Source organism: Camponotus vicinus, unplaced genomic scaffold (genome assembly GCF_025532165.1).
Source record: "Camponotus vicinus isolate PSW18456_S1 unplaced genomic scaffold, iyCamVici1.0 SCAF_2, whole genome shotgun sequence".
Lineage (NCBI taxonomy): Eukaryota > Metazoa > Arthropoda > Insecta > Hymenoptera > Formicidae > Camponotus > Camponotus vicinus.
The window spans coordinates 26,192,029-26,207,516 of NW_028141956.1; the positions used below are offsets into that span (position 1 = coordinate 26,192,029).

Sequence of the window (15,488 nt, forward strand, 5' to 3'; positions counted from 1 at the left end):
TCGCTCGATTAGTATCGAGGCAGTTTTGTAGTTAGTTAAAGAAGCGTAACAATGGAAATTCTATTCTTTTACACGTGATCCCTCCCCAAAAATCTGCAAAGTTTTAAAAATCATACATAATTATTCGCGAAATTTCTGCGAAATTGATTTACTCAAATTCGTCAATCACGATTTCCTGATTAAATCTCGTTCAATCATGCGATTAAGTTAGTGGAATTGTCTCATTGTTATGTTACTACGTGATTCGACATTCACTTGCTCTCAATGGTGCCATCCAGCACTCAATGGTGTGAGAAGTTCCGGAATTATCCGAAGAGCTATTACATGTCACTTATCCTGATTTACGTCGGAGCGTAACAGGCGTGAATTTTCACGATAACAGTTATCACGTTTGTAATGAAGATATAACGTATATCTTTTTTGATAGTAACATTTGACAGGATACTTAAGTTTTGTCATCATATCCCATACGCTCAACATATTATTTATAAAATTCTTGTCCTCATTAATTACGTCACAATTGAAAAATTATATAATAATGGAGAGAATTATATAATTCATATATAATTTCGATAAAAGTAGGCAAATTTTATTTTCCTGATATGTTTTTCATAGATTGAACTATGTATTTCGAATTGATATTTGTGGCTGCCCCCGTATTATTGACCTCTTTTCACCTCGGAATTCATAGTAGCTTCTCACTTTGTCGCCTGTCGCGTATAACATCGAAATTCGAAAGAGCTGATCGACCGGCTTATACCCGCGGAACGTTTGACGGCTCCTAACCAAGGGGCGTCGGTCCAATCGAGCTACATTGGTCTCCGGCTTTGAAGTCGACCGGCACCGTAAACGGATTGAAAGACAAAAGGCACTTGGAAGTGCCAAAGATATCGGTGTCTCCTATTATCGACGAATTCGCAGTTATTGCATTGTACTACAAAGAGATTTTATGACTGTAAGGTGAAGCTTTTTCGAATTTCTCCAGATACCAAATACGCATTTATTTCCTATGTAATCAAACCAGTGATTAAGAGTCGCTTTGTTAAGTAGCAGCTCTAGAAAAGTAGTTTAGAAAAAATCAATGACCGACTTGTTCGGTTTTTGTGACTGGAAATTACAACGCTGTTGATTAATTTTCCTTTTGCAATAATTTGGGTATTATGCGAAAATTAATTTGTGCAACTTCCTCTGCTACAGTTACGACAACAATATGCAACGTTGTAGTAGCCGCAGCGATTCTATTAATTCAAGAATTCGTGAATAGAACTCGCCGACAAGATGATTCATCCTGGCGATCGTCGTGGCGATGCAAATATTTGGGCCAAGGGGCAGGGAGGCCGTATTACAGTACTTAGCTCCGTTAATTGTATTAACGTTGGTCGGTTCACCCGGATCAAGGGTTTTGTTATAATCCCACAGTAAGACTGCTTTCTGCTCGACAAATCTATTACTAGGTTGCATCCTGCTTAATATTTTGGTTCGCTAAGACGACGGAATGGCTTTTCTCTTGGGACATTCGTATGTATATTTATAGATTCGAAAAAGTTAATAGGGAAAAAAAATTTATTTTATTATTTTATTTTATTTATTTTATTTTTTTATTATTTTACTATTTTTTCACATCACGCTTTATTGTTATATAATTGTTATATATGTACGATATCCAGAATAGTACAATTTTAAAATTTGATTATGCGTGTTAATTATCTAATAATATCTATGAAATAATAATATAATAATTCGCAGAAATTTAGAATTAATGTTGTACATTTCTCTAAAAAATGTTTGCATATGATCAAAGACACATTTCATATACTTGATATTTCACTAGACTCCACATATGCATGGTTATTAATTTTAATTATCTACAACGCGTGGAACGAGTTGTTGAATAGCAAATGTCATTGCGGAATTGAGAGAGATGAAAAGGTTTCTTTCGCGATAAAAGAAAAACGATCTGCTGCATAATATTTTCGTAAAAGGACTCATTTTCCTTCCTTTTTCATAACATTTATTCAATTTTACACAGATGTAGAAGCTATAGCTTTACCTGGGATATAACAGACAGAGAAAATCATTATGAAACTGGACTGTCTTTCCCTTTTAAACATGCACAGGCACACGTATTTTCATTTCAATACACTTCATTCATATTCGTTGAGCATTACGTGTGAAGTCCTATAAAACAAATGTATAGAGTAAAACAGAAAGCCATCAGAAAGACAGAATATTCATGTTCTATGAAATCTCTTTCTATCCATCTCTACAAACTCACGCATCAAGAACATTAATAATTTCTTATTGCAATGTAACGCGAACAGTATGCGAATATCAAAGAAGCCGCGAGTCAAATCTGAAATATGAAGTAGGAATACCGTTAAATAAATCTGACCCCTTAATATTTTCAATAACGTTCTCCGACGTGCGCGAAAGTCGACCCCCGGGCAGGTTTTCGGAGAAGGGTCGCCCATCAGGAGAACCGAAAATTATTGCGGACGTTGGGACGACGACGACGGCGACGAAACGCGGGCGGGGTAGTTTTTTCCGTTGAGAAATCACACGGTGGAAGCGAAGAATCCTGAGGGAGAGAATTTTCGCGGTGGCGTGGTACGCTCGTCTTAGCGGAACGTAATAGCCATCTATCAACTTTCGGTGCATATCGTATAATATCCTGCAAGATCCTTTGGCCCGCGGGGGCGGGAGAATGGAGATCGGTGGGGAAGAGGAGGGAGATAACCTCTCCCCGTCAGCCGCGTCCTCATCCTTCCGCCAGGACCAGAGAGGGATAAATGTATACGGGGCGCCAGCGAGCCAGCCAGGGCCGGCATAAATCTGCCGAGGACTCCCGAGGGTATTTCCCGCCTTTTTTCCTCTGTACCCTTCCGCGCGCACCTCGTCGCTCGTCTTCACCTCCTATTCCACGCTTTCGCGCCCTTCTTCTCGCGTCCTGAACCAGACGCGAGATGAATCCCGGGGTTCTATTCCCGCGTGGTTTATCCCGGGGCAAACATCGGCTCGTCGTCGACGTGATGGGTGAAAGTCGACGACGATTACAAATTTACAATGTACATTTACGGCCAATGCGTATACTAGCGGCATTTTCTTCTTATCCACTTAAACGTTTACTAATTTTCTTTTCTCGATGGCCTGACGTTAAGCATCTTATGATATTTGTTCTCTATGTTTTTAAATTAGCATTTAAATCTCTAATATATATATATATATATATATATATATATATATATATAATTCATCTTATATTATCTTATCTTCTCAGAATGAAATTTATTATAGTTTTGTCAAATTTATTACATCATGAAATTTCTACATTTATATTTTACTATTTTATGATATTTTAATTGTTCATATTTTAAAGTTAGCATTTAAATCGTTAATAATTGATCTTGTTATATGTATATTTTCTCATAATATAATTTTACTATATTTTTTATTATGCTGAAATTTAAGTAACGTTTCTGAAATAATTAAATGCGTTTATATCTATTTTATACTATTTACTATTTAATTCCGCGTGATATGGATGTGAAATGATAGTTAAATATGTATTGATGTCAATGTGTAACGCACTGAACTCTCGTTACTTCCAATTTGAAGGATGAGATTGATGATGAATTTAAACTAAACATGAAATCTATGTTACATAAATCCATAATTATATTCTATAAATATTAAGCGGATATATTTGATTAAAGTTCTATTGAAAGACCATCCATAAAATAAATCACCGAATTAAATTTTTAATTACATTAAAGTTTTATTTTTATTTTAAATATACGTATATTGTAGATTTTAATATTAAAGCGCATTTAAAAGAAATGACTACGCTTTGATTCCTTTAATAATATATGCTTTATATGTTTGCCTCATTTTTTATGTAATATTGAAAATGCTTGATCCTCTTATCCTAAACCAAATGCGCACAAGATAAACCCTATGATTATACGCCCGCATAGCAAATCCGAATGCAAACATTGGTTCGCGCGGACGTGAGTGACGAGGATGAAAGATAACGATGGTTACAATATTTACACATTCATACAATGCAAGCACAAGTCATGTGTTATTATTTTAATTAAAATGTAATTTAAGTAATTACTAGAAGAAAGGAGAGATAGCGATAAAGAGAGAGTATATTTATATTCTCTGTTGAATGAGACACGAGACTACATTAAATGAAATTTGCATAATTGTTAGTACGCAAATATTCATTAATATAAAAGTCTAGTGAAATAAAACTTTTTTACTCTTTATCAAAAATATATCATAGTAATAAAAAATAGCATTTTAATATTCAATTTCCCTTTCAGAATTCTTATAATTTTTATACAATATATTTATATAGAATATTTTATCATAACGAAATTATTATTATTATTTAAATTTAATTGTACAAAAATTATATTTTTTAAATTAATAAAAATATAGATTATATAAGATTATTTTATTAAAGTGAGGATATTCTGTTTTAAAAGTTAAGGGAATTTCGAAATATCTTAATCTTTGAACACGAGAAATTTCGAGATGGGTTTTAAACAATATCATCGATTATCACTTAAGAGACACTCCGCTTTAATGTTTGACATCATTTTCGTCGACTTCTATGGGACGTCAGATGCGATGCCGTGTTCAATTCCCGCGCGGTTTATCCGAAAGTATGCATTACTTTAGCAAACACGATGAGGTCGACGAAAACCGAGGTCGATGAGAAGCCGTCGCGTTGGCGAGGAGTGTATCTTTATTATAAAATGCGAGCAGGATGCCGTGAAAGTTCCAAGACGGCGGAAAACTTTCTTTCCACAACGCTGCCGTAGTTACGATGAACTTTATCTACATAATCTTTAAACCTTGCTGCATGGATTCTGTAATTAACAACTTGGATCAAACATCATTAACTCTGTTGCACCATTATGTGTACACATAACTTGTATCTTTATAACTTATTATTTATAATCATTCTGCATTTTCATTTCGAATATATATATATTATACGATACACGCGGTTTTATAATACTTTAAATTTAATTTTAAAATATTAAAAAGTTTTGACAAGTTTTATTTCTCTAAAGTAAAAAGAAATATTTACATTTTTATGAAGCACTGATAAACAGGTACATATCGATATATAAATATATTAATAATAAATATAATAAATTGAACTTTAGTACTTGTAATAAAAATATTTAACGTATAAATATCATGTGAATATACCTATTCAAGAAACAAAATCACGTACATGCATACATTTAGGTTTATCTTCAAATCATAATTTATACTCGCAAGCAACCTCTATCTTCTTTCGCATTTTATTCCACGTTTTATACTTTCTCGCAGATCTGCATCGTTTTACTCATTTAATGAATATATTACACATACCTGCCGCAGAAATGTTTCATTCCTCGCAACTTAGCCTGGCGACAACGACAGATGAGGGGATTCTCTGGTTCTCGAGTAACCAGATGAGTGGTAATGGTAATGTCTCTCGGAGGAGTTCCCTGTTCATGCACAAGAATATTTTTCACCCGGTATCGCTGGGAAACCGTTCGCCATAAAAGCAGACTAAACTGGTGAGTTACCCGAGGATATTGCAGAAATAGAAGCCGTGTGAAAAGGGCTCTGTGTGTCATGGAGAAATATCATGCTGCGCGGAATAAAAAATACATCGGTTTCGTCACATCTAACAATAGAGCGTAAAAAAACGAGAAAACACGTGTCTCGAATTTATACTTGTCATTTATTGATATTCTCAAAATCAATGTTTGCAAAGCTTTCATGGAATGCATAATAAATCCATTGTGTAATTATCAATTGCGTTGTGAATAAAAATTATAGATATGAGTAATAATGAAATTAATCATCACACATATAAGAATTTATATTAGGGAAGGAGAAAAGAGAAAATTATCAAGAAATTTATATTAATATTATTATTAATAATAACTGATTACCGAGATGAAAGTAACAAAATAATCATCTAAATTATAACTTATTAGAATTAGAGCTTTGTTAGTTTTATATAAATTTTATATACTGAAAATATATATTTAAATCATAATATTGCTCGATGATATCGTGAAAACTCTGTAAACTCGCGGAGAAACGCTATTTGTTCTCACCGAGGGAGCAGACAAGCCTCTGGGTAGCTGAGAACGCGTCATTTCCGATTGTCATTTCTCACGGAAAGGGAGGTGGTGTGGCTTGACTGTCCAGGTTAAGGGCCCATTCAAAGTTACTCGCGCAGACACGCAATATGCAAACGTATATTATTCTGTAGTTTGAGAGCCCGCCCGACGCGGCGCCAATTTTAGCTGAAATTGACTCGGGCATAGTTTTACACTCATATATCACATCTGTCATGCACGGTACTTAGGGATTTATCTTATCTAATTTCTTGCATAAGTTATCGAAGCTCATCAGCGTAAATTAAGACATCCTTAATGTTCGAATCCATCTACAAGAATAATCGTAACGTTCTTGGCCATTCCATGAAATTTATTCCCGCGAAAAATAATTAAGTTTCAAGAAGAAATCTGTTAGATGATTCGTAATGACAAGTGACCATGCGTATCTGCGCGACAGATTTCCAGCGGAAAAGCGAGGAAGTACATCGAATCGTTGAAATTTTTGTATAATCAGTTTGTACAACCAGTGTATTTTGTAATGAATTAATTATATTTGAACAGGTGTGAAATGTGTATCATATTTATCAACATGCAAAAGTTATATAGATGGAAACGTGACATCATTTAAATGCTACACGCGCAAATATTTCTGTCGTATCATGCGGAATATTTATATTCATGTTTTGGAAATATGCCAAATATATGTATACATACGAAATTAATGATATGCCGTTGAAATAACACGATTTGTTCTTTACGTGGTCGTATGTATAATTACGCTGTAATCAGGGCTTTGAAAATATACCTTTCGCAATAATCGGGTTTCGGGTTTCAATTAGTGAATTATGCGGCTCGCGCCGCAAGTGGATGTTGCGAATTTGTTTCGCTGTTTGTACATTAACTTCCGCCCAACGTGCGCGTTCTGATATGCTTACCATGTTTACACGGGACGATATTCGCGTCGACATGGACGCGGGGCGCTCAATGAAAACTCGCGAACGCCAGGTCATTACGCTTTCGATTTAAAACTTTCGAATTAGATTGGGAGAGACGCCGCGAAACTCTTTGCTGTGCCTCCCGGCCATTTAAAACTTTCGCGGTGAGCCACCTCGTCGCGATTCATCGCGACGTCGTTCTCACTTTGAGAATCCCGCTCCTCGCAGCTGCCCTCGAGGAATTATTTCCGAACGCTTGTTCTTTCCGCTGTTTCATGTCACGTTGAGATTTCCGTTCGTCCTCGAACCTGTTGGCTGCGTGTCGGAAAACGATCATCTTTTATGTATACACTTCGGAATATTCGGCACAGCTTCATTGTACTCTTGGTAGAAACATTTCTTGCCCCGAGGAGCAATAATGTTTGACGTGTTGATTGATAATTGATAAGCTGCGCTTGCTATTTTACGCTATGATGCGTGCGATTAATTACGCGCTTGAAAACGAGTTTAATTCAGTAGCAACGCTTAATTAATCGATGATTCAAGCTATACCTCGTGAAATAATTAATTCCTACTGGTAGTCGCAGCGATGTAATAAACTACTGTTAATTCTGCAACATGTGCAACATCGACAAAGGCGTTGCAATATTATTATGCAACAAACGCACAGACTTTTGTTGGCGAAACCATGTTTTTCTTCATACGCGAGAATATTATAAATGATTCGATGATTAATCAGTTGTAGTTATCAAACGTTATATTAGAATCGCATTTATAATTTTTTATTAATTTTTATAATTTTTGAGAAATTGGACACGTAGAAGTAGTGCAACATTGAATTCATCAGACAGAGACAAGTCGATCATGCCCCAATGTGCTGACAACGGTAAGTACCATCTTAGTACCTTCGTCGGAGATTAGCAATGTGAACGGAGAAAGAAGCTAGTAATATGGAAACGTGCGAGCAAAGATGCCCCGGGGGCTTCAACATCCTTGAAAGTCTTGCGAGGCGCAAGAAACGACCGGCGAAAGCGAGGGAACTGTTCCCCACGTAATAAGAAATCGATAGGAACTGCAGATTGGGTGCAGAAGCGAGGAAAAATCGGTCGGGAAGTATCTTATCGGAAGCTGGTAGATAATCCCTCAGCCGCGCCGCCATAAATGTCGATGATTGAATGAAGATAATCGGCGTGGCGGAACGAATAATTAAGTTCCCCGGAGTAATTGAAAGGCGCGTTACGACACTTCCCGCTAAGTTTACGAATCGATACATTTTTAGCTATAGTTGAAATATTATCGAGTAATCTATAATAAATATAATAATTCTGTAGGAATAGTTATAAGATCAAAAATCTTTAACTTTTTGTGAAAAAAAGATAGAAAGAGAGGAAAAATAATTTGTAGATTAAAAATGACAAGGTCGATCGATTCGTAAAGAATTAGGAAGGCAGTCGTTCGTGATGATGATGGGAAAAGATTTCATAAAACTTTGATAACACGGATATTCACTTTATCTCCGATGAATAATTGTCTGCCGATTGCCGTGCAAAGAAACACGAAATTATTGATTAGTTTCGATTCACTCGAGCATTTGCACATTTTCGCGCAAAAAAAGCGAAAGAGAACGAAAATAACGGCGTTGGAAGAATTTAAAGTTTAATCAGGATACAAATGAACTACACGCAAACTGAGCAACAACGATTAGAGAAGTAGCAAAGCGGCGTTTCGTATACATGATCTTTGCCATCGGACTCATTCTTTTTCTTTCTCTTTTCTTTTCTTTTCTTTCTCTTTCTTCTTCCTTTTTCTTTCCCGCTCGACGAACTTTCTTAATTTGTGCGCGGTTTCACGGGCTAATTAATATTGATGATTGAAAAGTGCCCCCGCCAGGGGTGATCAATTTTCATCGGTATTAATAATCACCAGTTCGAAAAGCGGTCGCTCGTCTTTGAGGAGCAGAGCTCACGCGGTTTTGACTAAAGCAAAGTTCAGAAATCGGACGCGTTGACATAAAAAGGTCGATCGTCAATCTATAAAGAGAAATGATTTTTATCGACATTTATTCCGCCAAGCGACGAGCTTTTCGATTTCATCGGGAAAAAAAGTTTTTACCGAAGCCTCTCTCTCTCTCTCTCTCTTCCTGATTGTCTGAAACGCTTTTTACCGAGCTTTCCTCTTCGGTACGCTCTTTATCGAGAACTTCGTGCTGAATAGTATGAAAATGCTTGTCAGTTGTCGGAAAAGTGCGTCGTGATAGGAGATGATTTCATTCAAAAGTAGATGCACATGTACATGCCAGGTGCACGTATACCTTTATACCGAGTAATATATTGAATTTGATCGCTTGAAGCAAAAACTGAAGTAAAAATGCTCTCCATTCTAATATTTTTGCGCTAACATTTGCCAAAGGATGAGACAGGAAGAGATGTAAGCGTTCATAATTTCTGACATTAATGTACAGAAAAATATGTTTTAAAACCCGAAAAGAGAGAGACGTTGTTTGACGCTTTTCGCGCGGAGTTCTCGAGTGAAACGATCTTTTTCGCGATATTGTTAAGGCGTACCAAAGTCAAGAAAAAAAAAGGCATGTAAACAAGATAAATCGGACGAAATAAATCAAACGGAGTGAATTATATTCCGTACTTTGTTCGCCTGCCGACTTCAACGAGTTAAACGTTCGAAGCAACAAAGAAAGCAGACATAATAACTTTGGTTGACGCAGAGCATAGTGCTGTTTCTTTCTCGAGAATATAATCGCGTTATAATATCGTATCTCGGAATTTTCTCGGTTAAACAGACGAATAAGTCGCTCGAATAAAATGATAGAACGTAAAATCAAATTTTCGAGAAATTGAATTTTAATTATAAACAACATATGTATGTTGTATTTGTGCATATATTTAATAAAAATGCTAAAAATATTTATAAAAATATTATATAAAAGTACACATTAATATATACCTATATTTCTGTTTTTCTAAAAGTATAGAAAAATATAAGTTTAATGAATAATTTTTTATAAGATCTTAATATAATATATTATATATATTGTATATATGTACTTCTTTAGCATATTATTAGGTTGAAAATAGCGAAAAAATTGCCGCCATTTTCAAAGGCATTTCCGATCGTTCAGGGTCGATCGATCGAGAGCCAAGGAAAAATAACACGCTCCACGGCTAATCACCAATAATCCACTATATTGCCGTCTTACTAGCCAATTTATGATTATAACGCGGTGCGAAAGTTAACGACGAGGATCGGCTTCACTGTCTGCGACGTTACAAGCTCGTTTGTTAAACTTAAAATTGATCCTCCCTTCGATGGTAGAAGTACCGTGGTACATTAATTACGATGGGATGGCTACGGCAACCCGGAAAGGGGATCGGTAGGAACTCTTGTCACGAGAATTAGAAGGCGTTTCGCACAAAGCATGGCTTCTTATGACGGGAGAGTCGAACTTTACTTCCTTTTTCTTTGTCAGAACTTTTCAACATATTTCAGCACATTGGACCGTGCAGAGTCACAATCACTGAAACGAACAAAAGAAATATATATATAATTATACGAGATTACTAGAATAATAATCTTAGTCTTAAAATGGTTAATTTTGAGCTTTAATTATTTTATCAGACTATAAATCGCGCACGCAAATATCTACGTGTTTGAAGATTATTATTCTAATTAAAAATGAGGAGTTTTATTTGTGTATTATTATACCTTATTATTAGCTGTGTTTCCACCGACGCAAAAATGACAATTTAACGATATAGTAGAGTAACCACGAATACCGTCAAGTGTCGTCGGAGGACCTGCAATGTTGCGAAAAGGTAGAATGGTACAATCAAAAGGAATTTTGCGATTGTATCTTCAGTCTCCATCCTTATTTGGATTCCATGGAATCGTAGGTACTTACGAGCGCGGATATACCTAACGAGCTTGAGTTCCCGCGACCAAGCCGAGGCGCATTCCGACTAGGGAAAGTTCAAGCTCGTCCTTAACTCGGCGCAAGCTCGTATAACTTCTATCCGCTCGTCCTCTCGTATAACTTCTGTCCAGAGTTCGTTCCACGGATAAATAGATATGGGTACATTTGCATCTCCCCACCTTCTCTGTCTGTCTCTCTCTCTCTGTCCCTTTCTCTTCCTTCCCTTTTCTGTTTTTCTCTTTCTTACGGATACTACCTATATTATATTCTAGCAGTCTTCATTTTCTTTGCGCTTGACCCATGTTGCGAATATCGTGACTATGCTCGTTTATTTTTTTTTTATCCAGCTTGACGGATGTTTCGTCACATCCGTTTTAGTTTCGCGTTTATTTCCGAAATAAACAAATCTTGTTACAGTAAAGTCGTCGTGAAAAATTGCTCGCCTGATAATCTCGCATCCGCTTGATTAATGAATATAATTTTGAAAAACGCGTTATCTATGTATGGGATTATATATGGGAGTTAATATATACGTTACATATGGAAAATAATATAATCCTGGATGGTTCAATTTCATTTTGACGTCTAATTTTGCCTCCCTATTTTGCAACTTCGAGATAATTGATATAATTGCGCATGAATATTATAGCGTGCACGCTTGTCAGATTGAATTCGATGTATCGGCAAATTTATACGTGACTCGACATATTTCCCCTGATCGTGCGTACATTCGACGCATTGCTTTTTGTACAAGTTGTTAATTGGAAAAGTCACTTTACATAACAAATTATAATTGACGAATTAAGATAAATAAGAGTAATTTTTAAAAATGTAACATTTTTATCAAGCAAAAGGATAAACATTTATAGTAGTCACGTCGCATTAAATTTTTCCGCGGTGTAACTACGCGTTAAAACGCAATTTACCTGCTCACTTTATCTTGCTTCAACTACGCAATCTTTTATTCATACTACGTCAACATCTTTTTCCATCGCTGTATTTTTTAACACTTTCACTAACCGTCGCCAGTCGCGCTATGTTGCCGTTTAATTAATAAATGAAATCTTTAAAATGTCATATGTGTGCCAGACGAGCTTAGATATTTGATCTGTATGCATCTCGTGACATGCATTGTTTCATGCTGTCTCGTAATTTCCATTTACTTTTATATCAATTGAGAGCTGCATTTGTTACATATATATTTTGTATAAGATCATTTTATTTTCATTATTATGTATGCTCCATTATTATTTTTAATTTGTACTATTATTCTATTCAAACATAATGCGAGTTCTGATAAATAATCAGTTTTCATTTAAACTTTTCAAATTAATCGCTTTCAAATTTTGAGCTATATTTTAAAATCATTATAACATACAAGTTATGGAATAAATTACGAAAGTAATTAAAAGCATCTTAAATATCTAAAAAATTTGCGTGAAAAATTTGTTATGACATATTGAGCGATAGGAAGAAAGGAATGCGTTATTTTGCAGTAGTAACAGAAGCAATTGATCCGACAAAATCCTAACAGATAGTTTCATTTTGAATTTTATACATATATGTAGGATTTTAAAATAATTATATAGGCATCACTCTTTATAGATATAACAAGTACAATTATTTTTGTTATTTTCTTATTTCTTTATTTTTTATTTATTATGCATATTATTCATATTATTCGTATTATATTATTATTCATTATATTATTTTATTATTTATTATTAGAGAAGAATGTTTCAAATAAAAAATAAATTTAAAAAGCTCAATACAAGGAAAACTTTAATACATCTGAGGCTCAGAAAACTTAGTCTAGAAGTTCGATTTAAATTTGCATCATCCTCAGTTCTTCGAATGATACGAATAATTAATACGAAATTATAGTAGAGAAATATCGTCGAACAGTGCGAAAAGCTCTGGGAAGAAACAAAGAATTTAAAAGAATCGCTCATTCCCTCGAGATTGCGCGCGATTCGTCGTTAATGTAACAGGCGCCTGATTTCACGCGCACCCTCATTTCCCTCTCGTTTTCCCTCTCGTTTTCCCTCCCTTCAAACATATCATTTTTTATTCATTCCGCATAACCACACCCCTCCCTTTTCTTTTTCGCTGTCATTTTCGTCCCGTATCCCCTCTGTCTAGCTATCTCCGTCCGACCTGCCTTCCACTTCGCGGCTTCGGCCGGCTTTTTACACCCGGTCGTTAGGAGTCGGACCGCAAATGTCTCCGCATGAATTCTAATGTTCGACCCTCACCCAACTCCCGACATTCTCCCTCTTGCTCCCGTCGTCACCCGCGGCCCGGTAATCCCGGCCAGTTTCGTCCCCGTTTTCCCCCGACCGTTTCCACGAGCGGAATTTGCAGGGAACCATCGTAACGCGAATACCGCGGAAGTCGTGTGAGACCAGAGAAGCGTTTTGTCCTGCATTTTCATAAGATTCCGTGGACGACGCGTTAAGGCTAATTGTTTCGTTAATTTATGAGCGGCCCTTTAAGCTAACGACAAGACCAACGGAGGATGATGTTAACTGATGTGAAATTTCGTATGTATATCGCTATAATCATAAACCGGATATCCTTTGTATAATTGTTGAGTAACCGAAATAAGAGAAGAAGGTGTAATATTTATAGAAATATGTTAACAATAGATATATTTAATTTTAGCAAAAGTATTATAGTGGGTATAAAAATGAACGCTTTTAATACCGTCAATTGTTGCTTTTCTGTCTTTTCATAAATGAAAAAGAGAAAAAAGGATTATATTTGTCTGTGAATTTTTTTTAAATAATTTTTTGCAGCAGAAATAATTTATCTCCTTGTTACAACACACGCGCTGAATTTAATGCGTTTTCACAATCGACGGCTTTTCGTCGGATTGTCTGCAAAAACGTTGAATGTCCCCAGGAACGGCGCGTTATCGAAGCAAATAAACGCGAAATGCAGTTTTACGCATCCAGACGACAATGAAATTAGACTCGTGGGAATCGGGGACGGTTTTATTTCCGTCCTCGTTAGTAGCGGATACGCGCTGTAAACGAAACGTCCAAAACAAAGGGATCGATCGGCACGGCACTGTAATTTATTGAGACGTGCTGTGCGGAGGGGCGGTTGACACTTGTCACGAACGACTTTCTAAAATGAGATTTGTGCCGCGCTTTGTCGTCGCAAAACCAGCCCAGTCCTGATAATCCGTCCTGACGAGGCTGACCTGGCGACTCGATTTTTTCTTTTTTTTTTTTTTTTTTTTTTTAACGAACCTCTGCGAGCGACTCGCCGATAAAAATGACAGAATTTTATCAAGAGCCGCTCGCGCTCAGCCATACTGTCGCTGGCTCGATAACGCGGCCTCGCTCTTGCAGCGCGCGATTTATGCGGGAGTCCTTATCGTTCCGGTCGGATCGAACGTTTTGCTTCATGAAAAATTGGAAAAAATTATTTCTAGCCGCGACGCCGGCATGTACGTATCTCATTCGTCACGGTATCACAGCTCCATACGTCAATTCTATCTCGTTATAATGGCGCGTTTCCTGTTAGCGTCAATCGGATCGTGCGTCATCTATTAAGAAAATTTGCCAACGCAACCGGCACTCATGATCTACAATATAACCGATGTCCCATTTTACACAGGCTTTGATTCTGAAATCATCACGTGACGTGTCATATTTAATAAAATATAAAATACAGTAAAAATAATTAGAATAAAAAATATATTACATATTTTGTATATTATTTAATATTATTGTAAATGTATTTAAAATTAAAAAAAAACATCGATAACGTCAAAGTTTGTTGTCAAACCACTAGTTGAAAGATACGTAAAGTAGATGATGAGATACGAAAGAGCAGAACGATCGTTCGCCGAAAGAATGCACATTACTCCCGTTCGCGAAAAAATTAACGGAATTCGACCGACGATTTATTCCTCTTACCGGTAATCGCCAAGACGACCATTTTCTCGGCCATTTTTCCACCTATTTGCCGCACCATTTTTTCCCGTCGTACCTACCGGTTCGAATGAAGACAAACGCGGCATGGGAGACGGCAATGCGATACACATATATAAACGCATATGTACGTACCCCATGTGTGCACCTAAATGTATATACCTCCTCGCCGAGGTTAAGTGACGTGGCACTGGCTTTATGGAAATGAACGGGGAAGTTCTGCATTTACGGTGACGCAAAGTTTTCCCTGGAATTTGGTCTTACCGCGACGTCGAGCGGGACATTCAAGTTTTAGCGGAGAGATGGGAGGGTGTATAGTTGCGTAATATTTCGAAAGCGAAATGTCATTCGCTGTTAATAGCGATTAAAAGTTTATAGCAGTTCTGGATTTAATGCGAGTTATCGCGCAATTGCTTATTTACGCTCCATCTCGCACATCCACGTCATGAAGTTCCTTAATAGAAAAATCTCGCGCTATATCACGGGAGTATACGGAGCATTCCATTTGTAAATTGCAAATATATGTTGAATGAGTAAAATA

General features: G+C 36.4%; 1 protein-coding gene across 5 annotated transcripts in view; it reads left to right on the plus strand.

Moving 5' to 3' along the window:
* Positions 1 to 15,488, plus strand: part of Glurib (Glutamate receptor IB) — a 237,272-nt gene that overhangs the window by 135,137 nt on the left and 86,647 nt on the right. The window lies entirely within an intron of this gene.